General features: G+C 35.3%; 2 protein-coding genes, 1 non-coding gene and 1 pseudogene across 6 annotated transcripts in view; 2 read left to right on the top strand and 2 right to left on the bottom strand.

The window, feature by feature from the left end:
* The window catches only part of LOC102631492 (uncharacterized), a 167,683-nt gene that overhangs the window by 82,791 nt on the left and 57,178 nt on the right, over window positions 1-27,714 (bottom strand). For 2 of the 4 annotated variants that reach the window (XM_052439397.1, XM_052439401.1), the window contains exon 3: window positions 11,430-11,474. The gene's annotated coding sequence lies outside the window, so the exon portion shown is untranslated. Of the gene's footprint in view, window positions 1-11,429; window positions 11,475-11,580; window positions 11,607-27,714 lie in introns of those variants that run through there. The other 2 variants (XM_052439400.1, XM_052439399.1) reach the window with 2 other exon arrangements.
* LOC102611904 (probable leucine-rich repeat receptor-like protein kinase At1g35710) overlaps window positions 1-27,714 on the top strand; it is a 147,257-nt gene that overhangs the window by 77,555 nt on the left and 41,988 nt on the right. The gene's annotated exons all lie outside the window — the stretch shown is intronic.
* On the top strand, window positions 22,091-27,491 carry LOC127901766 (uncharacterized; annotated as a pseudogene).
* Window positions 22,623-22,731, bottom strand: LOC127901965 (small nucleolar RNA R71). The gene has a single exon (XR_008054370.1). It is a non-coding gene; the product is annotated as a small nucleolar RNA R71 (small nucleolar RNA).

The raw sequence follows: 27,714 nt of genomic DNA, 5'->3' as shown, positions 1-27,714 counted from the left end.
AAGTGCATCAGAGATTTGGGAATTCTTCCAGCGACAAGCGGATAATTCCCAACAACGGAGTCGATCATTCAGGAATACTAGAAGAATTAAGGGAGTAAATGAGGTTCACATTCGCGAGTCAACTTCGGGATTCAAAGAAGTCAAGGAGATGGTTGAAGGTCTTGCTCGACAAATAGCATCGTTATCGACTGCTAAATCAACAGAACCACATGACCCTGAGTCATACTCTGATCAAGCCAATGCCATAGGTGTAATGAGAAAGCCATCAAATTACAATCCATACTCCAACACATATAACCCTGGATGAAGAGACCACCCCAATTTTTCATGGTCTCAAAGATTCCAACAGAATGGACCAGCAGCTCCAGCTCCACCAATGCAACAAATTTCTGAAATTCCTCAAGCCTCTCAGCCACCATTCAGACCATACAATCAGAACCAGAACCACTCTCAACCTAGACCATGGGAGGATGCATTCCAGAATTTCAGGAATGTTACTCACTCCACGATTGAGCAACAGAACCGCACCATTGATGGACTACGAAATGAATTGAGAGCGGGCTTCAACTCACAAGCCCAATCAGTTTCAAGCCTCGAGAAGATGGTGGGACAACTTGCTTCTTCAGTTCAGACCTTGGCAATGACTGTTGAGAAAGGCAAGTTTCCAAGTCAACCCGTGCCTAATCCTAAAGAAGTACATGAAGCAAGTACCAGTTCACCACAACAGCATGGAGAAGTCAAAGCAGTCATGACATTGCGAAAAGGAAAAGAAGTCGACAACAAAGTGGAGATGCTGGTGACAAAAGAAAATCAAATTGTACCTGTGAATGTTGAGTACTCATCACCGGAGGAGAAAGAAGAAAACAACTCATGAGAATACGTTCCGAAAGCTCCATTTCCTCAAAGGTTAGCTAAAGGAAAAAAGGGAAAATCCACAGGTGAGATTCTTGAAATCTTCAAACAGGTAAGTGTTAATATCCCTTTGCTTGATGCTATTAAGCAAGTTCCATCTTATGCCAAGTTTCTTAAAGACCTTTGTACTAAAAAAAGAAATATGCATGTTCAAAATAAGGCATTTTTAACAGAAAACATTAGTTCTATACTCCAACACAAAATTCCTTTAAAATGCAAAGACCCGGGCTCCCCTACTATCTCATGTAGCATAGGGAACCACACAATTGAGAATGCTTTGTTGGATTTAGGAGCTAGTGTAAATCTGTTACCTTATTCAGTGTTTGTGAAACTTGGACTTGGAGAATTACACCCAACTCCAGTGGTGTTACAACTTGCAGATCGGTCCACAAAAATACCTCATGGTATTGTGGAGGACGTGCTTATCCAGGTAGACAATTTTTATTTTCCTGTTGATTTCATTGTAATTGACACTCAACCAATACAGGACTCGAGGAAGCACATCCCCATTATTCTAGGCCGACCTTTCTTGGCAACTGTGGATGCTCACATTCAATGCAGGACCGGAAATATGCAGTTGTCCTTCGGCAACATGACTATGGAGCTGAACATCTTCAACATTGCCAAACAACCTCACAGTGCAGATGATGGAATTGTTGATGTGGATTTAATTGAAGCATTAGTTGATGATACTTTTGTTTCAAACCTTAGTGATGATCCTTTACAAACATGTTTAACTCACTTTGGTTTGGATTTTGATATTGACAGATCGGTCGATGAGGTCAACGCCCTACTTGACTCAACACCATCTATGGACACTGATAAATAGAAGTCAAGAGTTAAGCAACTAGCACCATCAGAGAAGAAACTCATCCCATCATCAGAATCACCACCGAAACTTGAGCTCAAACCATTACCCAACACTTTGGAATATGCATTTTTGGGAGAAGAAAGTACTGTACCGGTAATCATCTCATCATCCCTAAATGACGAATAAAAAGGTAAGTTGTTGGATGTTTTAAAAGAGCACAAAGGAGCATTAGGATGGACCATAGCAGACATAAAAGGTATAAATCCAGTAGATTGCATGCATTACATTCACCTTGATAAAAATGCTAAATCTACTAGGGAAATGCAACGTCGGTTAAATCCTAATATGAAAGAAGTTGTTAGAACAGAAGTCCTTAAGCTATTAGATGCAGGTATCATTTACCCAATTTCTGATAGTTCATGGGTCAGTCCTGTACAAGTTGTCCCCAAAAAGTCAGGAGTCACAGTAGTTACCAATGCTGATAATGAATTGATACCCACTAGAGTAACTACAGAATGGCGTGTTTGCATTGATTATAGAAAGTTGAATTCTGTCACACGTAAAGATTATTTTCCTTTACCCTTTATCGATCAAATGCTTGATAGATTAGCAGGCCATGAATTTTATTGCTTTCTAGATGGCTACTCAAGATATAATCAGATTCCCATAGCACCAAAAGATCAAGAGAAAACTACTTTCACTTGCCCTTTTGGCACTTTTGCATATAGGAGGATGCCATTTGGATTATGTAATGCACCTGCTACATTTCAACGATGCATGTTGAGCATTTTTTCTGATATGGTTGAACGATTCCTTGAAGTCTTTATGGATGACTTTTCTGTCTTTGGTGATTCATTTGATCAATGTTTACATCATCTAACATTAGTTCTGCAGAGATGTATTGAGAAGAACTTGGTTTTAAATTGGGAGAAATGTCATTTTATGGTAAAACAAGGTATTGTTCTCGGTCACATCATTTCGAGCAAAGGTATTGAGGTTGACAAAGCCAAGGTGGATCTCATTTCTAATCTTCCTCCACCCAAAACAGTCAGAGAAGTAAGATCTTTCCTTGGGCATGCTGGTTTCTATAAACGTTTCATTAAAGATTTTAGCAAAGTTTCTAGACCCTTATGCAATTTACTTGCTAATGATGTACCTTTTATCTTTAATGATTCATGTCTTGTGGCTTTTAAAAAATTAAAGCAGTTGTTGACATCATCACCCATCATTCAGGCCCCGAACTAGAGCTTACCATTTGAGCTCATGTGTGATGCATCTGATTATGCAGTAGGAGCAGTATTAGGACAAAGAGTTGATCGAATTTCCCACGTTATTTACTATGCTAGTATGACATTGAATGATGCATAGTTGAACTATTCAACTACTGAAAAAGAAATGCTAGCAGTAGTGTTTGCATTGGAGAAATTTCGATCTTATCTCATTGGTTGTAAAATAATCGTGTTCACAGATCATGCTGCTCTTAAATATCTTCTTACAAAGAAAGATGCAAAAGCTAGACTAATTCGTTGGGTGTTACTTTTGCAGGAATTTGACTTGGAATTCAAAGATAAGAAAGGGACAGAAAATGTTGTGGCGGACCACCTCTCTCGTCTCCATTTTGACACAATTACAGAATCATTACCATTGAATGAGTCATTTCCAAATGAACAATTAATGAATGTGGAAGTATTACCTTGGTATGCTGATATAGTTAATTATCTTGTTACAGGTAAACTTCTAGAGCATTGGACCAAGCAAGACAAGGTTAAATTTTTTGCAGAAATAAAGAATTTCTTTTGGGATGACCTTTATTTGTTCAAGTATTGTGCAGACCAAATTGTTAGACGATGTGTCCCAAAAGTGAAATTCAGAATATCCTTTCATTCTGCCATGAACAAGCTTGTGGAGGCCATTTCAGTGCTAAGAAAACAGCTACTAAAGTTTTGCAATGTGGTTTCTATTAGCCAACTATATTTCAAGACGCTTACACTTTCTGTTCTTCATATGATAGGTGTCAACGAATGGGGAGCATTACACGAAGGAACATGATGCCACTAAATTCAATTTTAGTGGTTGAGATTTTTGATATATGGGGTATCGACTTCATGGGACCCTTTCCCCCTTCTTTTGGCCATCAATACATATTAGTTGCTGTTGACTATGTATCGAAATGGGTAGAAGCAATTCCATGCAGAACCAATGATCACAAGGTGGTGATAGGATTTTTGAAAAGCAATATTGTCTCACGCTTTGGATTCCCTTGAGCAATAATCAGTGATGGTGGTGCCCACTTTTGTAACAAAGCATTCAAAGCTCTTTTGACAAAGTATTCAATCACACACAAAGTGGCGACCCCGTATCATCCACAAACCAGTGGCCAAGTTGAGATCTCCAATCGAGAAATAAAGCACATATTAGAAAAGACGGTGAGGCCGGACAGAAAAGATTGGTCATTAGGACTTGATAATGCCTTATGGGCATATAGAACGGCTTTCAAGACCCCGATTGGGATGTCACCCTACAGGCTAGTGTATGGAAAAGCTTGCCACCTACTTGTGGAACTCGAGCATCGTGCATATTGGGCCATCAAGAAATTCAACTTTGACATGCAGCAAGCCAGCTCAGAAAGAAGATTACAACTGGCAGAACTTGAAGAAATTCGCAATGATGCATACGAAAATGCCAAGATTTACAAGCAATGGATGAAAGTCTTTCATGACAAGCAAATTATGAGAAAATCATTCACTCCAAGTCAGAAAGTACTTTTATTCAATTCTCGCTTGCACCTATTCCCAGGTAAGTTACGCTCTCATTGGTCTGGTCCCTTTATTGTTCATACTGTTTTTCCACATGGGGCAATTGAAATTAAGGACCCAAAGAATGGCGTCATGTTTAAAGTTAATGCTCAAAGATTAAAGCCATATCTAGAATACCAACCACATGGAGAAGACATCGAAATAAATTTGAGTGACCCACCAAATTTGAATTGATTTTTTTCTTTTCAGTGATTTGATTTTTTCTTTCTTTCTTTCTTTATATTATTCTTTTGCTAATTGAAATTATTTTTGCATAAGTGTGTTTGTTTAACTATTAAGTTTTCTCTTATCATTTTTAATCATGAGTACCTTACTTAGACCATTCCTCCTGAACATTCTTAAACCACTTCAACGTGTCAACCACCAGAGTTAGTATCCTATGTTGAGGGTCTAGAAAGCCAACTCAGAGATATTGAGAGAAGTGTTTACGACATCCAGTTGGAGCTTGAGGTGAATTCAATAAGAGGACGATTTTAATTTTCTTTATGTGTTTTAATTTGTTTTTCTGTTTGTGTGCTTTAGTTTGTTACCTTGGTGAAGTGGCGGATAACGGTACTCCGTGATAATCAAGTCGGTTACTTCAGTTTCCCATAATAACTGATATTCTGAGGCGAAAGTATGGACAGAAAGGAGATTCTAGCGAAGCTTTACAAGCGATTCCCTTCACTTCCTCAGAATGCCCTCCTTACGATCTATAAAGCTCGGTCCGAACGCATGCGATTGCTCATGAGGAATAACATACCTGCTGATATTCGTTGGTTAATTGAGGCGAAAGTACGATCGGCAGGTGAGTTACCTCCAAAATTTATTGCATACATGCCTGGTTGTGGTAAAGAAAATTATGCAAGAAAACAACGAGCTCGAAGAATTTCTGTTGTTTGTCATAAGTGTGCCAGAATGAGTTGCAATAAAAACCCATGTTCTTTAGGAATGATGTCTGATAACAGGGAAGATAAGATTCAATTCATTAGGGATGGCTTGAATAAGGAGTCATTGGATGATATCATTTTGTCTCTTGAAACGCATCCCAGTGGATATGTGCAAGGAGCGATTCTCCAGTTATGATCATTATTCCAGAAAGAGCATGCACGATATAGTCTTGAGAATCTAACTATAAACGACCCTGTTTGCCAGTTTATAACAAAACTGGATAAGAAGCCTATCCTCGACCCATAGAGGGCGTTCAAGCCGTTTCTAGACTTAAAACCAGAGGAAGATGTGAGCCACAGTCGCAACTATCTGTAAATATCCTTTCACTTTACTGTTATTTTATTTCACTATTGTTTTATTGTGTGCATTATTGTCTTTAATAATTTTATTACTGTTTGCTTTTTCCTTATTACTGTTTGCTTTTTCCCTTTTACTGTTTCCTTTTTGACTCGCGAGCCACGTGCTTTACACGTTATTTGACACTGACATGTTACCTCATACACAACTATGACCCACTGTCACCAAGGCTCTTAAATGTGATTTTTTTTTTACAAGCACTCACAAATTATTTTTTGAGAAGTATCATAATGGCAGCTACTCCAAATAGACAATTCAAGAACATTTGTGTGCTTTCTGGATTTACCTATGGCAAACATAAAGAGTTCGTTGAGGCAGCCATCGATCTTGGTCGAAGTATAGCAGAGAGAAAATTACACTTGGTGTATGGAGGAGGTAACCGAGGGTTATCAAAAATGGTCTCTGAAGCAGCTTTTGTCAGAGGAAGTCAAGTGTTAGGCATCATTCCAAGAGTCCTAAAACCATTGGGCAGTTCGTCTAACTCATCAACTGGAGAAGAGTTAGTCGTCTCAGGTATGCAAGAAAGAATAACTGAAATGCTTAATCATGCTGATGCTTTTATTTTCCTTCCAGGAGATCTTGCAACACTAGAGGCACTTATCACACTAGCATCTTGGGCCCATCTGCATATCCACCAAAAACCCATCGGTTTGTTAAATGTCAATAACTTTTATAATGGCTTTATCGCATTTCTTAACCATGCAATAAAAAACTATTTCATTCCCTCTAATGCGAAAAAACTCTTTATTTGTGCTCACACTGCTAATGAGCTACTTGATATGTTACAAGCTTATAGACCGGAGCCAGACCCCTGGACCTTTGTGTTGGAGCATCCAAATAATGATGGTAACGGTAGCCGCAGTAAGAAGTACAAATTAGATTTAACTCTCCGCTTGTAAATATTATTTTCTATGTTGCACCACCCAGGTGATGTCTTCTAAACTCTACTTCTTTCCTTTCAAACATTGAGGACAATGTTTCATTCTGGTTGGGGGGAGTGAATAGTCGACAATTGTGGAATTTTGGTTAAGTTTTTACTAATTGTTTGTTGTAGAAACTAACTATTGCTAACTTTTTATGTTGAAGATGGCTGAATATGGAGGATAGTGACTCTAGAAACGCATCTTCATTGTTTTAAAAAAAATTAATTAATTAAAAAAACAAAAAAATTAAAAATAATTTTTTTTTCTTTATTAAGTTTTGATGTTCATTTTTCTTCTTCTTTTTAATTTCTCCTCTATAAATATACATTTTCCAACTTTTGAGTCGAAGATGGCTGAATATGGAGTGTAGTGCCTCTAGAAACGCATCTTTAAAAAAAAAAAAACCATCTTTGTTTTCTATTATTTTACGTGTAACTTTTCTAATTAGTTTTTATGCATCATTTTCACATTTCTGCATGCATATTTTCCTTTCATGTTTAGAATAGGTTGGGGGGTAGAATGTTGTTAAAAAAAAATTGTGTGATTTGTTTTAACATTGGATGACATGATTAATTTCAAATTTTAGTATTTGTATTATCTTTGGTCTTAAGTGATGTTACATTATGTTTGCTACTCTACATGTTGATGTCGGAGACAAATATGAGTTGCTTGAAGGAATGAACATGTCATAAATAAGTGCCAAGTGAGTTGTTGAACCTATTATTTTCTTGGAGAGTAACCCTTTTGCCCATTCTCTATACAGTTTAGCAGTTTATTATTTTATACACGATCTTTAGATTTCTTTTAAGTTAATCCTTAAAAAAAATTGTAAAATTAAAAAAAAAAAGTGTGTTGCTACATTTGGAGGCCTGTCTAACTAGTAGATATGGATGATTATTTAGAGCCCTAAAAGACGATGGAAAGGCCATCTTTGATCCGTTTGAGCCTTTCTAGCCATCCCTTTTATTAAATATCCATAGTTAACCCTTTTGAGCCTTTAAAAAAAAAAAAAACCTTTTCTTTGTCAACTTATCATCTTGACCCACTCCGATTTGGAGTATTACCCGATGTCTTATAAGTTCCATCACCTATTTATGTTTGAGAAAAATGTAAATAAACATTTTGTACAATGAAGTTATGCCTAGTTCAAATAAAAAATTGTTGTTGCTAAAACAAAAGAAAAAAATTGTTGTTTCAAAAGAATAAAAATAACAATAATAGGTGAAATCCACCTTGCAACTCCCAAAAAAAAAAAAAAAGTCCTCTGCATTTTTCTCAAACATATACTTTGTTTTCCTTATTTCCCTTCTTTGTTAACCATGTCCCTAGCCTACGTTACATCCTAATAAAAGTCCTTCCTGATTTTAGGGAACTATAATTTGAAGTAGAAGCTAGTTATGTGGGCTAAAGAGATGTAGTGGTGCATAATAAAAATAAATAAATAAATATAAAAAAAAGATAAATAAATTGGGTTGACTAGCATTTTTATTTGACTTGAGACTGTATTATTTCTAAGCTGAGGGCATATTTATTTCATCTTGGTGAGAGCATGTGATATCACTTCTTTATTATTTTCTCTCTCAATTACCATTCATTGGAGTGACTATTTTTATTGGTTTTAATTTCTTTGTGAGAGTGTCACTACTTCCAGTGAGATTTTGGGGTTTGACATGTCATTCTTGAAAGTAGCTATAACAAAGTCTACTGAGCTGATTCATGTGGATGGTTGATGTGGGTGTGATGTTGCTTTAGACTGGAGATAATGCTTATACTTTTATTTGATTGCTATTATTAATCTAATGGAATAAATACGAGTGTTTTTATTAAAAAAAAATTTATTTTGAATTTGAATTTTGTTTTCGCTTTATTTGCTAGGGACTAGCAATAAGCTGGTTGGGGGGTGTGTTGAGTGTTAGAAAATGTAAATTTATAAAAGAGAAGACCGTCATTTTACATTTCAAGTCTTACTAACAACCCTTACTTTTATGTATTTAACCTTCTTGTGATTTAATTACATGTGTTTTATTTTAATTAAGTATTTTATGTATTTTAGGGGCATTATAGTCATTTTACAATAAAGGAGAGATCAGACGGCAAAACGGACATCACTTTTGAACTCAGGACGGTCGAAAACCTTAGGAGGAGCATAAAAGGAAAAATGACACTATTCACATGTACGGTACTATTCACGTGTACGGTACTGTCTACGTTACTGTTCACTACATTGTTCACATAGACGGATGATGACGTGGCATTGACCGATGATGTGGCATTGACTGATGAGGTGTCACGATCCTGTTGGGCTAAAATTCTTATGTACTGTTGATGGTGACGTGGCAGCCTATCAGTGGACGAAAAATCTCGCGTACGGTACATGCATCACACAGGATTATTTTCAATCAAACGCGTTACTGTTCATCCGAGTCAAACCGCGTTACTATTCATCTAGGTCAAACCGTGTTACTGTTCATCCGCGTGGTCAAACCGCGTACTGTTGACTGATGACGTGGCGCAATCCTGAGCGTCCAAACTGTTTTTAATCCGATGGCCATGATTTACTTGATGTATCTATAAAAAGGGGGCCTCTCCCCCATAATTTGATATCTCTGAATCCATTTTTGGACTCTATTTTTTGTAATTCCTTCTCCATCTTGTAGTTTCTTCGTATTTTAATAAATTCTCATTTTGCCCCTAGTTCAATTATGAGTAGCTAATTTTCTTTCAAGCTTGGGTTGAAAGTGAAGTCTCAACATGTGTCATGGGTTTTATTTGGTAAATTTATTTTCTCTTCCCCTCTAGTTTTTGTGGATGTTTTGACTTCTCGTCGACAAATAATACTAATCTTGTCTAGTACCGCCTTGGTTTCACCGGCCCTCTAGTACAAGGTTATTATTATTTGGCACGATAAGCCCTTAGCACCATATTGATTAGAGTGTGGTTCATGAGGTGTGGATTCCCCCCTCATGATTTAATTGGCATTAATAAGGATTATTTAGCCCATGATGCATGTTGATACGGATCCAGATACCCAAGTACGTCATTTTAATAGAATTCTCTTCAATTTATTCTCGTAATTTCAATTCCAATTTTAGAATTTATTCTCGCCATTTTAATTTAAGTTTTAGGATATTCCAAATCATTTCCACCACAAATCCAATCACCCATTTACAAAATTAATTCTACACAATTAAAATCCACCTCCTCGTGGGATCGACACTCGTCACCATTGATCTATACAACAATAGATTCGTGCGCTTGCGAGTACATTAAAATTTGGACAACAACACACACATATAAAAATATTCTAATTCAGAATTTTAAAGTACGAGAACGTCCGGGAAAACGCATAAACCGTTCAGTTTAAGTGTTTTAATTATTAAGCCTTTAAAATCCCGAGGTTTTAAAAATTTTCCTAATGTTTCCCGCACTTTAAGATCCCGTACCAAAAAACTACTCTCTATATATATATTTTAGGTGTTTAAGCTTGTATGCTTCGTTTATTAGTAGCCAAGCTTGCGAGTATATTGCTTCTGGCGAACCTCTTCCTATTCTTCTCCTTAATAGCTATTTCTCTTAATTATTTGACAATCTAATGCAATCCCAAACGAGACTTAGCACCAAGTTTAGGATGGCGGTGGTTGATAAAATAAGTTATTTCTATCGTGAGGACGAAATAAGTTGATGATTAAAAAAGTATCTTGCTCACGTTTAGTAAATTTGATTATGAATGTGTTGTATTATTTAATGACTAAAATAAACATGCGTTTAAATTGTCTTTTATTTATATATTAGATCTTATAGAAAAGTAAGATATAATTATTCTTTTCTTAAAATATTAAGGTTATAATATGAACATTTAAAAAGATATAGCAACTTATTTAATAAGTTACTTATAAAAATAATCTCTATTTTGTTTTTAAAAGTTACAGTCAAAATAGAGAAAATTATTAAAAAAAACAACTTTTAACGAAGCCATCAAACTTCATTTTTATCTAAACTTATAAAATAAGCTGCTTATAGCATTTCAATCACAATCTTGGGGCATTAGTCTTTGTGTAGAATCAGATTATACATTGAATATTTCTAATTTTCTACACAAATTAAAATATGTAGACTAGAAAAACACCTTGACTTCGTAAGTCTACTTCATTCTTTAATTTCCGCAGCATATGTCAAGACGTTATTTCTAAATAATTGCCGACTAGGAGAAGTCTTATTGTCAAGGTGATTAGATGAGCGTGTTATGGAATCGTAGTGGTTCCCTGCCCTCAACTAAAAAAGTGGCCTTCAAAATTAAATATTAAATAATGTGGCATTATTAAATTTGCACAAGTGAATGTTCATGTATAATCAAGTAACAGTTCCACATAAAAATCAAACAACAAACTGAATCAACGTGGACTCGATAAAACTAATGGCATAATCAGACTACCAATTATCAGTTGAAGTTAATTTTTATACTCGCGTATTTAGCTCCTCGACAATATGTACATTAAAACCAGTAAATAAATAGAACAGAATAAAGAAGAATATTCCATATTATGAAATATCTGAAGACATTTATGAATAAAAAGGTCAGCACTGCTACTGAACAGCATCACAGTTGAAGCTAATATTACTCTTTTAAAAAACAAAAGAAAAGAAAGAAATGAATTTGAAATTAAAAAATTATATAGTTACCTTAACGGTGATACGTCGATTTAGATCAGCATAATTCATCGTTCCCTGCGATAATAAATCAGACACGAGACTCCATTTCCATTATACACAAAACGCCCAAGCATTAAGTATTAACAGGAAGAAAAAACGACAAAAAAATATTGCGTTTTACCAGAGAATTGAAAGAAGAAGAAGAAGAAGAAGAAGTAGGCTTCCGCGCGCGCGCGCGCGCGTGTGTGTGAGTGTGTGTGAACTTTTTGAAGTGAATTTGTTTTTTTTTTTGGTCGAATTTTTCCAATTGCGGGCAATTTATAGAGGTTGGCTGGGAATCGGCAAAAAGGGTATCAGCTTTTGATAGATTCCCCAAAATGCCATTGCATTTCGTTTGTTTCAGTTGCTCTTTTTCGTTCATTGGTGATCCATCAGCGGGCCCGTTCGATTTTTTTTTTCGTTTTCCTTATTTTCATGGTGAATTTTATATAATTTTTTGATTATTTATATATATATATATATATATTAAAACATAATAAAATATAACATAGTGTCTAAGTCAGATTGAAAATAAATCAACACATCTGATTGTTGAATTGTTAATTGTGTTATAAATAATTTCGCATCTTATTTCAATTATTGCCTATCAGTTTACATTTCTTCTAGTTTGCATAATGACTTCGTCATTCATCTTTTTATGGTAAGTTGCATGCATTTGTTTTGTCTTTAGAGGTTATGGTGTCTAATTGAGCAGACACACGTTTGGCTTATAGATGATATGACTCTGAAACCATGTCGCAGCTGTTGCTTGTTTTGTCTTGACGTGCACCCCTTGATTATACTCGGCGGGATAAATTTTGCACTTATTTAAAAAAATAAATTAATTAATTAAGAATTCCCTGTGGGGAAGTCAAAGTGCAAAAACGAATTGATTAGTGAAGAGGATACAGAGATTTGACATGATAATTTTTTTTTTTTTTGAGAGAAAGTATTACTTTCATTTATCCAACTGTGTGAATAGGTACAAAAAATTTGAGGGTATATTTTCTACCCAAAAAACAAAATCATTTAGCTCTAATGCTAGTCTTGCAAGAGAATGAGCTAATGTATTGCACCCTCTTGGGGTATATTCTACTTTCACCTGGTTCAGCCTCTTTACTTGGTCTTGCATTTCAGAAGCAACCCAGAATATTTCAGCTCTTGAGCTTTTCTTGAAATTGACTAAGTCCACCACTTCCTGGGCGTCAGATTCCACAATTAGTGGAAAGCATCCAACATTTTCTGCTATCTCCAGCCCGAGCCTGATAGCTTCAGCTTCTGCAAAATCAATCTTGCCAATAAACTTTGAGGGCTTCATTGCTGCAGCTATAAACTTTCCTCCTGAATTCCTTATAACAATTCCCAGGCCAGCTCTTTGTTGTTCCACTCCTACTGCTGCATCAACATTAACTTTGAACCAGCCCTCTGGAGGGTGTTTCCATTGTTTCTGATTAGCAGTACTCAGCTGGGAGTTACTTTGCATTTGGGGCATTTGGATTCTGCTATAAGATTGCACCATTGCTTCTGCTGCTGCAACTGATAGCTGGGGATCTTCTTTTTTGTTTTTGAAGAGGAAAAGCTTCCTTGAGTGCCAGATGCTCCAGCACACAGCAACAATCAGTTCCATCTCAGATTTTCTCCTTTTTCCATTCAAATCCTACAGCAAGCTTAGAACATCTCTTCCATTGCTAAACTCAATATCCTCCCCAAAAGGGGTTAGCCTCCAAATTTTCCTTGAAGCTTTGCATTCATAGAGAGTGTGAAAAAATAGTCTCCTTTGATAACTTACATCTCTGGCACCAAGGGAATTGCACCACTGTCCTCTTCCAAAGATTTCCTGCCGTTGCCAACAAGTTATTTGCCGCCCTCCACATGAAGATTTTAACTTTTTCCGGAAGTTGCAAATACCAAATAGCATGCCAATACTTATCATTCTCACTCGAGCAGCTTGGCTTCTCAGGAAAATTCATTTTCATAGCCACTTGGTAACCGCTTTTAACTGAATAATTACCCTTCTTATCATAGTGCCACAACACTTGGTCAGGTTTTGGTTGTCTTGGCAAAGGGATTTTCAAAATTTGATCAGCATCTTCTTTTAGAAAATGTTGCCTAATTACAGCTTCTTTCCGGCTTTGCTCCTCACTTATCAGCTTTGCAACAATTGTATCTGGGCTCAATGATGGGGGGGATATTGGCTGAAAAGTTATAGATCGAGGAATCCATTGACTTTGATACACTAGCAGCTGCTCACCATTTCCAATTCTCCAGCGCAACCCTTTTTCTAATACATTTCGACCCCATAAAATACTCCTCCATATAAAGGAAGGATATGAGCCTAACTGAGCCTGCATCAGACTTGAATTTTTAAAATATCTTGCCTTTAAGACTCTTGCTACCAGTGACTCCGGCTCTTGGATGATCCTCCAGCTCTGCTTTGCTACTAAGGCCTAATTAAAGCTGGACAAGTTTCGAAATCCCAGCCCACCTCTACTCTTTGCTTGATACAAATTATTCCATTTCGACCAATGGATTGACTTGTGATCTCGGCTGCTTCCCCACCAAAAACTAGCAATTGCCTTTTGCATGTCATCACAAAGTCCTAGGGGGAGCTTAAACACACTCATGGCATATGCAGGCACCACTTGAGCTACATCATTTATCAACACCTCCTTCTCCCCACAAGAGAACAAATTTGCTTGCCAGCTCGAAATCTTTCCAAGAACTCTGAGTTTGATATCCTTAAAAAAACTCGTCTTATTTCTACCCACCATGGAGGGCAGCCCTAAGTATTTTGCATGCCTGGATACCACCTGAATTTGGAAGATGGTTGTAATTGAGGAAATCTGCTACGGCTTGGTACTCTCACTGAAAAACATAGACGACTTCTCGAAATTGAAAATCTGCCCAGAGGCTGCAACATAACACTAAAAAATCTTCTTTAAATTTGTACAATCCTCCCTTGTGGCTCTTGTAAAAATCAAACTATCATCAGCGAACAAAAGATGAGTGATGGAAAGTTCATTGCTGAATTTTATCCCATGAATCAGTTGCTGAGATTCTGCTTGCTGTAAAAGATTTGTAAAAGTCTCTGCACAGAGAATAAAAAGATATGGGGACAATGGGCATCCTTGCTTTAATCCTCTTTGAGGTTGGATCAGCCCTTTAGCCACCCCATTTATCAGCACAGAAAATGAAGAGGTAGTTATGCATTGCATTATCAATTCAACAAAGCCAAGCGAGAATCCCAATTTTTCTAAGGTACATTTCAAAAAGTCCCATTCCACCCTGTCATATGCTTTGCTTATGTCTAATTTCAAAGCCACTAGCCCATGTTTTTTCCCCATACTAAGCCTTATTTTATGTAAGTATTCGTAACCAATAATTATGTTATCGGTTATGAGCCTATTTGGAACAAAGGCACTTTGAGCTGGTGAGATTACATCGTTCAAAACCAGCTTCAACCTATTGGCAATGGTTTTTGTAATTATCCGATAAATTACATTACATAGGCTGATCGGTCTAAAATCCGCCATTTTCTTAGGTTTTTCAGCCTTTGGAATCAGAGCTATGTAAGTATGATTTAGTGGAGTAGGGTTACCTTTGTTATTTAGGACCTGCAAGCATGTGGTAGTAACACCTTGACTTACTGATTTCCAATGCTTTTGGAAGAAAGCAGCTGGAAGGCCATCTGGACCAGGGGCTTTTGTAGGGTGCATTTGGCTCAAAGCTTCTGTGATGTCTGCTTCTGTATAGGGCTGATTTAGCTGGGCATTCATCTCTTCAGTGACTTTGCGAGGCAGATCTTCAGTGCATTCTCCATTTGGCTTTGGGATGGTTTGTTGGACGTGAACAAGTTGTCATAATAGTCATAAAAAATCTTCTCGATATGATGTGTTAGTGTCTAATTCACAAATTCGGATAATGAATTGCCACCCTTTCATGTGAGACTATTGTTAATTGTATTGTTCTCTTAATAAAGTGTAATTAGGCTAGCTACGTTACCCAACGGTTGGATTTACATTACTTCCAATCCAAGGCTTATAGCATTAGCATGATTAACATATATAGTAGCCTCGTAAACAATGATTGGAATCCTGACATCTTTGGTAGCATGATTATAGAAAATTACAACCATGTTTGGGTAGCTTAGTTTAAAAGTTACAGTATTAAAGTATCAAGTAAATATTAGCTATTGTAATTAAAAAAAATTATATCTTTAATTTTACACTTACATGATAGAAAATTTACTATTTTTTTACTGATTTTATCAAAATTATGTATTTACCACATACTAAATCAAGTTAATTACTAGCAAATAATTAATTACAAGTTAATTAAATTAGAAATATGTGTCCAACCATTAGAACTACGTATGTCAAGTTAGTTAATTACTAAGGAAAGACTTAATAATTTTCACCGCAACGTATTTAGTTACGAAACTGATAACAATATATATTAGAAAAACCATAATTTTATGAAAACTAAAGATCATTACTAATATAAAACTAAAACCACCAATGATTATATGATAGGATAATAAAAAATCCAGAATAGATTAAAAAACACGTCGATTCTGAAGCTGAATTTATAACCGAATCTTAATTCTATTTCTTCTGTATTTACATAATCATCCTGCTAATTAAGGATTTACAACTTTGCCATGGAAGGTCGGTGGCTTCCATGCCTTTTTTCTTCTTCTCCTCACAAATTTTGCTTTTGCTTCCACTTCACCATTAAAAAACATCCCAAAGCTTGGTGTTGTGCGTGGAAAGACTATTTTTCTAAACCCTAGTAAAAAAATATTAACTTCAGAACCAAAGGGTGATCTCGAAACTTATTATGATGATCAAATACTTGATCACTTTAACTATAATCCACAAAGTTATTTAACTTTTTCTCATAGATATGTGTTGAACTTCAAACATTGGGGTGGTGGTGGAGCCACGGCGGCGCCGATATTGGCATATCTTGGTAAAGAGAGTAGTCTTGATGATGACCTTGGTGGCACTGGATGGCTTACTGATAATGCTCGTTGATTTAAAGCCTTACAAGTTTACATAGAGGTAAGTAAAGAATCTGTTATCAGGCTAGCTTGATAATAATTGAAATAGAGTTCCCATACAAAATAATAATAATAAAGACAAATCTTAATCAGAATATTCTACAATATGAACTGAAAAGTTGTGATGGATTTTTTTTCTTTAATTCGATTTTTTATGCAGCATCGGTTCTATAGAAAATCAGTACCTTTTATATCACGCAAAGATGCCCTAAAGAATGCAACTCTTCGTGGATATTTCAACTCTGGTCAAGCTTTGGCAGATTATGCAAAGATTCTCTTACACATTAAGGAAAATTTATCAGCCGAAATGTCTCCTATTATCGTTGTTGGAGCATCTGTTAGGAAATTTGGTGGATGAAGCAAGACCGCAGCTAAAATGAAATTAGAAGGAAAATAAAGAACAAGCACAATAGAGGACACCAGAAATTACGTGGTTCGGCTTTTAGCCTACATCCACGGGCGAAGACAGAAGGAAATATTTTACTAGTGAAAAGGAGTTATAAGTATTGTAGTATTTTAGCTCACTTCCCAAAAACCCCAATACACCCAAACTCTCTCAATCACTGTAACAAGAGCTTATAAATGCAAGCTCTTGAACTCTCTCTCAACTCCCTAAATTGCTTTCTGAATGGAATGCATTTGCTTATTCTCTTCGTTTCTATTTATAGAGAAAGCTTTGGCACTATTAATCAATTCTATATTATTTTTTACCTTCTTTTTCTTCTTTCAAATGTCAAAGCCGTGTGCTTCTTTTTCTTTCAAACTTGCTGCAAAATTCTTCGTCTTCTTTGAACAAAATTGTTGCTGACCATCTAGATGGCAGCTTTAGATCATCTAGATGGCCACTTTATTTGACATTTCTCCCACTTGGAGATTAGATTGAGAATCAATCAATCTCCACACCATCCTTTCTGCTTCGCCATAATCATGTTGCCTACGTTTCTGCTAAGCCACAAGAGGTTCTACTCCAGACAAACTTATCAGTATTTATCGGCTTGGTCAAAACATCTGCTAGGTTCTCTTTGGTATGGATTTTCTGCAAATCCACACTTCTATCTTCCACTACTTCACGAACGAAGTGATACTGAACTCCTATGTGCTTTGTCCTGGAATGAAAGGCTGGATTCCTTGCAATGTACAAGGCACTCTGACTGTCACAAAACACAGGAATTTTCTGTTGTTTGTGCCCTAGCTCCTCCAATAATCTTTGTATCCAAATAGCTTCCTTGCAAGCTTGTGTAGCTGCCATGTATTCTGCTTCTGTTGTAGATAAAGCCACAACGGTCTGCAGTTTCGAAACCCAACTTACAGCTGCTCCCGCAAGTGTAAACACATAACCAGTAGTGGATTTCCTTTTATCAAGGTCTCTTGCAAAATCTGAATCCATATAGCCCCTGACAGTAAACTCTGATCCTCCATAACATAATGCAACATCTGAGGTTCCTCTAATGTATCTTAGAATCCTCTTCACAGCTATCCAATGCTCTCCACCAGGATTCGCCATGTATCGACTGACTGCTCCCACTACTTGTGCAATGTCCGGTCTAGTACATATCATAGCGAACATCAAACTTCCCACTGCTGATGCATACGGTACTCGAGACATTTCCTTCCTCTCTGCTTCATTGCTTGGACACATACTTGAGGATAATTTGAAATTAATAGGAAGTAGGGTAGAAATTGACTTACAATCTTGCATGTTGAAGCGTCGTAAGATTTTCTTCAAGTAATTCTTCTAAGAAAGCCAAATCTTCCTGTTATTTCTGTCTCGGTGAATTTACATCCCTAGAATCTTGTTTGCTGGTCCCAAGTCCTTCATTTCAAACTCCCTAGCCAACTGTGCCTTCAATTCTTGGACTCGATCTTTGTTGGGACCTGCTACCAACATATCATCCACATACAACAGCAAAATGATGAAATCACTATCTTCAAACCTCTTGTAATATGCACAATGGTCTGAATTGAGTCTGTTGTATCCAAGGCTCATAATGAAGGAATCAAATCTCTTATACCAACACCTCGACGCCTGTTTGAGACCGTATAGAGATTTATTCAACCTGCAGACCAAGTTCTCTTTTCCTGTTTCTGCAAAACCTTTTGGTTGGAGCATATATATTTCTTCTTCAAGTTTTCCATGAAGAAATGCAGTTTTCACATCTAACTGCTCAAGATGTAAGTCAAATGTAGCACACATCGCCAAGACTACTCTGACTGTTGTGAGTCAAACCACCGGCGAAAATATCTCGTTGAAATCAATACCTTCTTTCTGAGCATATCCTTTCACCACCAATTTTGCACGATACCGCTCCATTTGGTCATTGCCATCACGTTTGATCTTGTAGACCCATTTGTTTCCAATGGCTTTTCTACAACGTGGTAGTGGTACAAGTTCCCATGTCTTGTTCTTGTGTAGAGCTTCAATTTCTTCCTACATTGCTGTCATCCACAAAGCAACATCTGAGCTGTTTAAAGCTTCATGGAAAGTTGAAGGCTCTCCATCCTCTGTTAGAAGACAGTATACAACATTGATTTCTGTGACATACTCCGAGTGCCACATTGACCAACGAACTTCTGGAGCCTCGGACTCGACTGGTTCTTGTTCCTCGTGCTCTGGTACTGCTTCAGAAGAATATAAATTTTTTAGATTATTTTCGACATATACCGGCACAATCTTTGACTTTTCTTTTGCAGTGCCATCATCCTCATCTCTCATTTGCAGTTGATCTTCTATAAAGATAACATCTCTTCTGATGACGATCTTGTGGGCAGTGGGGTCCCACAGACGATACCCTTTTACTCCATCAGCATACCCCAAGAAGATACATCTTCTAGATTTTGGATCCAGCTTTGTTCTTTCTTGGGCATTGTACATCACATACACAGGACATCCAAATGCATGTAGGTAGGAATAATTAGCTGGCTTTCCAGTCCACATCTCCATCACTGTCTTCAGCCCAATAGCTATAGATGGCGATCGATTTACTATATAACAGCCAGTTTTGGCTGCTTCTGCGCAAAATGAATTGGGTAGACCAGCAGTCATTAACATAGCTCTTATCCGTTCTGTAAGAGTTCTATTCATCCGCTCTGCCACTCCATTTTGTTGAGGAGTGTATGCCACTGTGAACTGCCTCTGAATACCTTCTTGCTTACAGAAAGCAAGAAACTCGCCGTTTGTATACTCTCCACCATTATCTGTCCTCAAACACTTGATCTTTTTACCAGATTCAAGTTCCACCTGATTAGTATTAAAAATTGTTTAGTTATCAAGCGATAATATGTTATTTTATGCTTATGTTATAATTTATATTTGTGTTTATGTAATATATTATGAATTATTAATTATGTTTTAAATATATTTAATTTTGTGTATTTTTATGTGTTTATTAGGAAAATTATTAATTTCACGTACTTCGAGGCTCCAAACAAATAAACGGAGGTCAAATTTGGATTCCGGAGGTTCGAAAACCTTAAGATCAGTCAAGATCGGCTTAAAATTGGGCTTGTGTAAAAAAAATTGACTTTTCCTGTTGACCGAGCACTGATTGGATGATGAAATGAGCTTACAATAGATATGAGTGCATGGGATAACTGGCAATCTTGACTAAATCTCAACCGTTCATCATTCAATGGCCATGATTGTGCCACGTGGCAATGGTTGGTGAAGCAAGTTGGAGGATCCGAATCTTTGTATTCGGGTCGACCCGATCCACCCATTAACCCGCCAAATCTCAACCGTTCTTTGGGCAAATCGGACGAGTCAAATGATGCCATGTGTGATGTTGACTTTTGAAGTTTGACCAGCCATTGGATCTTGATCTAAGGGTTGTGAGGAGCACATGCATGAAGCCTATGATGGACCACAAAGCACTGGATTATGAATTTATTTTTCTATAAATAAGGCCTCATTTTTATGTTTTAATCATCTCTCTACAACTCTCTTATTCTCAAATTCTCTCCATCTCCTTGTAATCTTGATTTCCAGGTGTGTTTTTAATATTTTGTATAATTATTTTCATTAATAAAATTAGTTTTATTTCCAATTTTAGTTGTTTTTATTTCTTTTAATTACAAGTAATTCAATTTTACTACTTTTTATTTTAATTATGCTTAACTAAATAATATTAGTTAGGGGAAGGTGAAACTCTTAAGAAATAAATATGATTTAATCAAATTCTATGTTTAATTTTATAAATTAAATTATTTTCTATTTAATTTTATACATGTTTTATATTTTGAAATTTTGATTTATTGTAGACAAACAAATGAATTTGGCACAATAAATTCTTAAGATCTTAATATAAGGCATGGTGAAATGGTATTTTGCCTTATTGTAGACAAATTAAATTTTGGCACAATAAATACTTAATCCATCATAAAATTAAAGGGAAAATAATAATAATTTGTATAATTAATCTTTTGGGTAATAAATCTAAAATAAATTGGCAAAAAGAATTTATTAAGTTTTATTTATTTCTAAGAGTGGATCCATAACCCTAACTAGTTCAATTCCATAGTTTCATTTAAATTAAGTTGTTTATATTCAAGTTTTAATTTCAATTTTTAGATAAAATAAAATAAACTAATTAAATCTTTTCTCTGTGGATCGACCTCGGACTCACCGAGTTATAATACAACAAGACACTCTTATACTTGGGAGTTAAAATTTACTTTTAAGTTGTGTCAAGTTTTTGGCGCCGTTGCCGGGGAAAAGTTTTTTTTTATTTGGTTTGTTTTTCCGTTTTTTATTTTTCTCTTATATGTAAAATTTCGTTTACCCCCTTTTTCTTTTCTTAAATTCTCTTTTGTCCCCATATCTTTCATAATTCTAGTTTCACCCCAACAATTTCCGTTTCCAGCCCAATCTTCTGGTAATTACGTTCGGACCCCGATATCTTTCAACTGTTTCACTTTCATCCCAAATTACTAATTCTAAACTTCTAAAAATTACAGTTTGACCATAAAATTAAAAATAATTTGCAATAGAATCCCTAGACGAAATTCCTCAAAATAATTAAGACTTGGACATACTTTGGACATATTTTGGACATATTTGGACATATTTTGGACATATTTGGACATATTTTGGACATATTTGGACATATTTTGGACTAAACTAACTTTAACTACTAACTCTAATTACTGACTCTTAACTTACTAACTGCTAACTGCTAACTTTTTTAATTTCAGTTATTTAATTTTCTGCATTTATTTAATTTCGTATTTATTTATTTTTGCTTTATTGGTGGGTTCAACCACCAAACTAACTACTAACTCCTAATTTTTATTTTCAGTATTTATTTAATTTTGTATTTTTTTTTGCTTTATTTTTTTTATTGGTGGGTTCAACCACCATTTTATTTATTTATTTTATTATTTTGCGTTTATTTTATTTTATTTTATTTTTTTGCTTTATTGGTGGGTTTAACTACCATTTTTTCTTTTTCTTTCTTTTGCATTTATTTTATATTGTTAACTGGTGGGTTCAACCACCAAAATTGTTATTTAATTTTCTTTTGTACACTTATATTATTTGCATATTTAATTTTTTATTTTATTTTATTATCAATTTGTGTAAATATTATCTTTATAACATAACCCTTGCATGAGACGTTGGTCTCGATCTTCAAGTGGCAGGTTAATTCGTAGATCTCAATCTCCACCACCAATCATGGATGAGAATGAAGGCGAAAATGTTTTGGGCGAACTTAATCCTCAAATTGATCAGGGAGACAACCAATCTCAACATGGGCATGATCAGAATCAACCAAGGACTCTGAGAGACTACATGAATCCAACCAGAACCGGAGCACCGTCGTGTATAGTATTTCCTCCAGAAGCATCTCGATTCAATTTTAAACCAGGTATTATCCAACTTTTACCAACATTTCATGGTTTAGAATCTGAGAATCCGTACTTGCATCTAAGAGATTTTGAGGAAGTTTGTAATACATACACGGACCAAAATTGTAGCATGAACATAATTAGATTAAAGCTTTTTCCTTTTTCATTAAAAGATAAAGCTAAAACTTGGCTACAAAACCTTAGATCTGGATCAGTAAGAACTTGGAATAACATGCAAGAACAGTTTTTGAAAAAATTCTTTCCACCTCATAGAACAAATTCTTTTAAAAGGCAAATCACTTCTTTCACTCAAAAAAATGGAGAAACATTATACCAATGTTGGGATAGGTTTAAAGAGTTGCTTAACATATGCCCACATCATGGTTTTGAAACTTGGCGATTGGTCACTTATTTCTACGAAGGCTTAATACCCCAAAGTAGACAGGTTGTTGAAATGATGTGTAATGGTGAATTTAGGGATAAAAATCCTGAAGATGCACTAGATTACCTTGACCAATTAGCTGAAAATGCACAACATTGGGATACTGTTGGAACTTTTGAATTGACAAATAAGCAACAATCATCTCCATCTAGTGGAGGAATCCATAACCTTAGGGAAGATCATGATTTACAAGCAAAATTTGCATCCCTAGTTAGGAAAGTTGAAGCTTTGGAGCATAAAAAGAGTGATCAAGTAAAATCTGTTCAAGAAATTGCATGTAACATATGTAATTCGAATGATCATTTCACTCAAGAGTGTCCCACTTTGCCTGCACTTAAAGAATGTCTAAATGATCAAGCTAATGTCATTAACACTTTCAATAAACCAAACCCATATTCACAGACTTATAATCCTGGTTGGAAAAATCATCCGAATTTCAGTTGGAGGAATAATAATAATGCACAATCTTCACAAGCACCACCTCCACAAAATTTTCAAAATCCTCATCCTTATGCACCATATGTTCCACCACCTTGGAAAAATCTGGAGGACACAATGCATTCATTCATCAGAAAGCAAGATGTTATTAACAATCAAAATGCACAAACTTTTTTTTATTTGAAAGATACTCTTGCTAAAATTGCTTCTGCACTCACCATTCAAGAAAAAGGAAAATTTCCAGCCCAACCACAACCAAATCCTAAAATTCAACAAAATTCACCCACAGACCAAGTCAAGTCAGTTATAACTCTTCGTAGTGGTAAGGTTGTTGATAGACCTATGCCTGAACCTTATGAAAATTCAAAGGGTAAGGAATGACTAAATGAACTTACACCTAGTGAAGAAATAACTAGTGTTCCACTTGAACCACCATTTCCGCATGCATTGAATAAACCAAAGAAATCAAACCACTCTTCTGAAATTTATGAAATCTTTAAGCAAGTGAAAGTTAACATTCCTCTATTAGATGCAATCAAGCAGGTTCCTTCATATGCCAAATTTTTAAAGGACTTGTGCACTGTTAAGAGGAAATTGAAGGTAAGAAAGAGTGCTTTCATGGCCGAACAGGTAAGTACAATTCTGTCTACTAATAATAAGTTGAAATATAAAGATCCTGGTTGTCCTACCATTTCTTGTATTATTGGTAACCACAGAATTGAGCATGCTTTACTAGATCTTGGTGCTAGTGTTAATTTGCTTCCATATTCAGTTTATCTTCAACTTAATCTTGGTGAGTTAAAATCAACTTCAACTACACTTTTGCTTGCCGATAGATCCGTTAAAGTACCAAAAGGAATAGTGGAAGATGTTTTAGTACAAGTTGATAAATTTATTTATCCTGTGGATTTTATTGTCTTGGAAACTGAACCTGTTGTGAATAATTACAAACCAATTCCTGTAATTTTAGGTCGACCATTTTTAGCAACTGCTAATGCTTTGATTAATTGTAGGAATGGTTTAATGAATTTATCCTTTGGGAATATGACTTTGGAATTGAATGTTTTCAACATGTGCAGGCAACCTAATGAAGAAAATGAGAATGAAGATGATATTGATGAACAAAAGGAATTGTTTGAATCTTGTATCGAGGAAAATATTCAAAAAGGGGATTTTTCTGAACTTTCTAATGTTTGTTTAGTTAATTCAATTGAGTCAAATAAGCAACTTGAACTTGATATTTCTAATATAAATTCGTTGCTTGATTCTATGCAGACTTCGCAAAATTATGATGACGAGCCAAAATTTGAGGAGCTTGGAAGTATTGAAAAGACAGAACAACAAGAAGCACCTAAAATGGAATTGAAACCTTTGCCTGAAGGATTGAAATATGCTTTTCTTGGAGAAGAACAAACTTATCCTGTTGTGATTTCTTCTACTTTAACAAGCGACCAAGAAGGTAAGTTACTAACTGTTCTTAAAAAGCATAAAAATGCAATAGGATGGACTTTAAATGACATTAAAGGCATTAATCCCTTAATCTGCACACATAGAATTAATTTGGAAGAAAATGCTAAAATATGTCAACAACCTCAAAGAAGATTAAACCCACACATGAAAGAGGTAGTCAAAACAGAAGTCCTTAAATTACTTGATGTGGGAATTATCTACCCTATTTCTGATAGTAAGTGGGTAAGTCCTACACAAGTAGTGCCAAAAAAATCTGGAATCACTGTTGTTAAAAATGAAAAAGGAGAATTAATTCCAACACGAATTACATCTAGTTGGCGCATGTGCATTGATTATAGAAAATTAAATGAAGCCACTAGAAAAGATCATTTTCCATTACCATTCCTTGACCAAATCTTAGAAAGAGTAGCAGGACATCCCTACTACTGTTTTTTAGATGGATATTCAGGTTATTATCAAATTCCTATAGCACTTGAGGACCAAGAAAAGACCACATTCACATGTCCTTTTGGAACATTTGCATTTAAAAGAATGCCATTCGGGCTTTGTAATGCTCCTGCAACATTTCAAAGATGTATGTTAAGCATTTTTTGTGATATGGTTGAACATTGTTTAGAGGTCTTTATGGATGATTTGACTGTGTTTGGGAATTCTTTTGATGATTGCCTTGATAATTTGGAGAAAGTTTTAAAAAGATGTGTTGAAAAAGAACTCGTGTTGAATTGGGAAAAATGTCACTACATGGTTACTTCTGGAATTGTTTTGGGTCATGTTGTTTCTATTAAAGGAATTGAAGTTGACAAAGCAAAAATCGAAGTCATATCTAAATTGCCACAACCAAAAACAGTTAGAGATGTGCGATCCTTTTTAGGACATGCAGGATTTTATAGGAGGTTTATAAAAAACTTTAGTGCCATATCTAAACCACTTTGTAACCTCTTATTAAAAGATGCACCGTTTGAATGGAATGATGATTGCCAAAAATCTTTTGAAAAAATAATTTGTCTTTTAACATCTGCACCTATTATGCAATCTCCTGATTGGTCTTTGCCATTTGAATTAATGTGTGATGCAAGTGATTTTGCTGTTGGTGCTATTTTAGGACAAAGAAGGGATGGTAAGCCTTTTGTGATTTATTATGCGAGCAAGACTTTGGATAGTGCTCAAATGAATTATTCTACAACTGAAAAAGAATTACTTGCTGTGGTATTTGCATTAAACAAATTCCGTTCATATTTGCTTGGCTCTAAATCTATTGTGTTTACTGACCATGCTGCTGTGAGATATTTGATGAGTAAACAGGATGCCAAACCGAGATTAATTCGTTGGATTTTGTTACTACAAGAATTTGACCTTACCATCAAAGATAAAAAGGGTGCTGAAAATGTTGTTGCTGATCATCTATCAAGACTCACATCCGAATTCTGCAATGATATAACACCCATAAATGATTCTTTCCCTGATGAATTTTTATTTTCTGTTACTTCAATGCCATGGTATGCTAATATTGTTAATTTTCTTGTTACAGGTAAAATGCCTTTGCAATGGAATGCTCAAGAGAAGAAGAAATTTTTTGTTGAAGTAAAGAAATTTTATTGGGATGATCCTTATTTGTTCAAATATTGCCCAGATCAAATTTTTCGGCGATGTATTCCTGATAATGAGGTAAGTAGTGTCATTAATTTTTGTCATTCTGAAGCATGTGGTGGTCACTTTTCTTCAAGAAAAACTACTGCTAAAATTTTGCAGTGTGGATTTTATTGGCCTACCATGTTTAAAGACACATATGAATTTTGCAAAAGTTGTGAAAAATGTCAAAAATTGGGATCAATTACAAAAAGAAACATGATACCCTTAAATCCCATACTTGAAATTGAAATATTTGACTGTTGGGGAATTGATTTCATGGGTCCATTTCCATCATCTTTTGGATTTGTGTATATATTAGTTGCAGTTGATTATGTCTCAAAATGGATTGAAGTAATTTCTTGTCGAAATAATGACAGTAAAACTGTGATTAAATTTTTAAGAGAAAACATTTTAAGTCGATTTGGAATCCCTCGAGCCATTATCAGTGATGGAGGTAAGCATTTTTGTAATAAGTCATTTGAGTCTTTAATGAAGAAATATGGAATTACACATAAAATTGCTACCCCTTATCATCCTCAAACAAATGGTCAAGTTGAATTAGCAAATAGGGAGATAAAACAAATTTTGGAAAAAACGGTTAACCCAAACCGAAAAGATTGGTCTCTTAGACTTAATGATGCACTTTGGGCTTACCGCACTGCATTTAAAACATCATTAGGAATGTCACCCTATCGGTTAATTTATGGTAAACCTTGTCATTTACCTGTTGAACTTGAACATAAATCACTTTGGGCTATTAAAGCTTTTAATTCAAATTTGGTTGATGCTGGTAATGTGCGAAAATTGCAATTGAATGAACTTGAGGAATTAAGGAATGATGCATATGAAAATTCAAGAATTATTAAGGCAAGAACAAAAGCATTTCATGATAAAAGAATTTTTCGAAAAACATTTGAGATTGGTCAAAAAGTGTTGCTTTATAATTCTCGTTTTCATTTATTTCCAGGAAAGTTAAAGTCAAAATGGAGTGGCCCATTTGTTGTAAAAAATGTATATTTATATGGGGCCATAGAAATTGAGAATCCAAATAATGGTGTCACATTTAAAGTTAATGGTCAAAGATTAAAACCATATCTGGAACATCACCCACGTGACGAGGACACCGAAATTAATTTGGATGACCCACCAGTTCTTGATTAAGTTTTTAATGATTTTTTTTTTGTTTTACTATTATTTTACCATTTCATTGTTTGACTTTTTTTTTCCCTTAGATTGATGCACTGTACATAGTTTTTTTTTTAACATTGTTTTTCTTGTGTAAGCGTGTTTGTTTGACAGTTGTACATTCTCTCATCAATTTTCATTTTACATCATGAGCACCTCAATGAGAAAATACCTGCTCGCACATCTTAAAAGATTTCGGCGTATAA

Source organism: Citrus sinensis, chromosome 4, assembly GCF_022201045.2.
Source record: "Citrus sinensis cultivar Valencia sweet orange chromosome 4, DVS_A1.0, whole genome shotgun sequence".
Lineage (NCBI taxonomy): Eukaryota > Viridiplantae > Streptophyta > Magnoliopsida > Sapindales > Rutaceae > Citrus > Citrus sinensis.
This window is presented reverse-complemented; position numbering and strand designations above follow the sequence as displayed.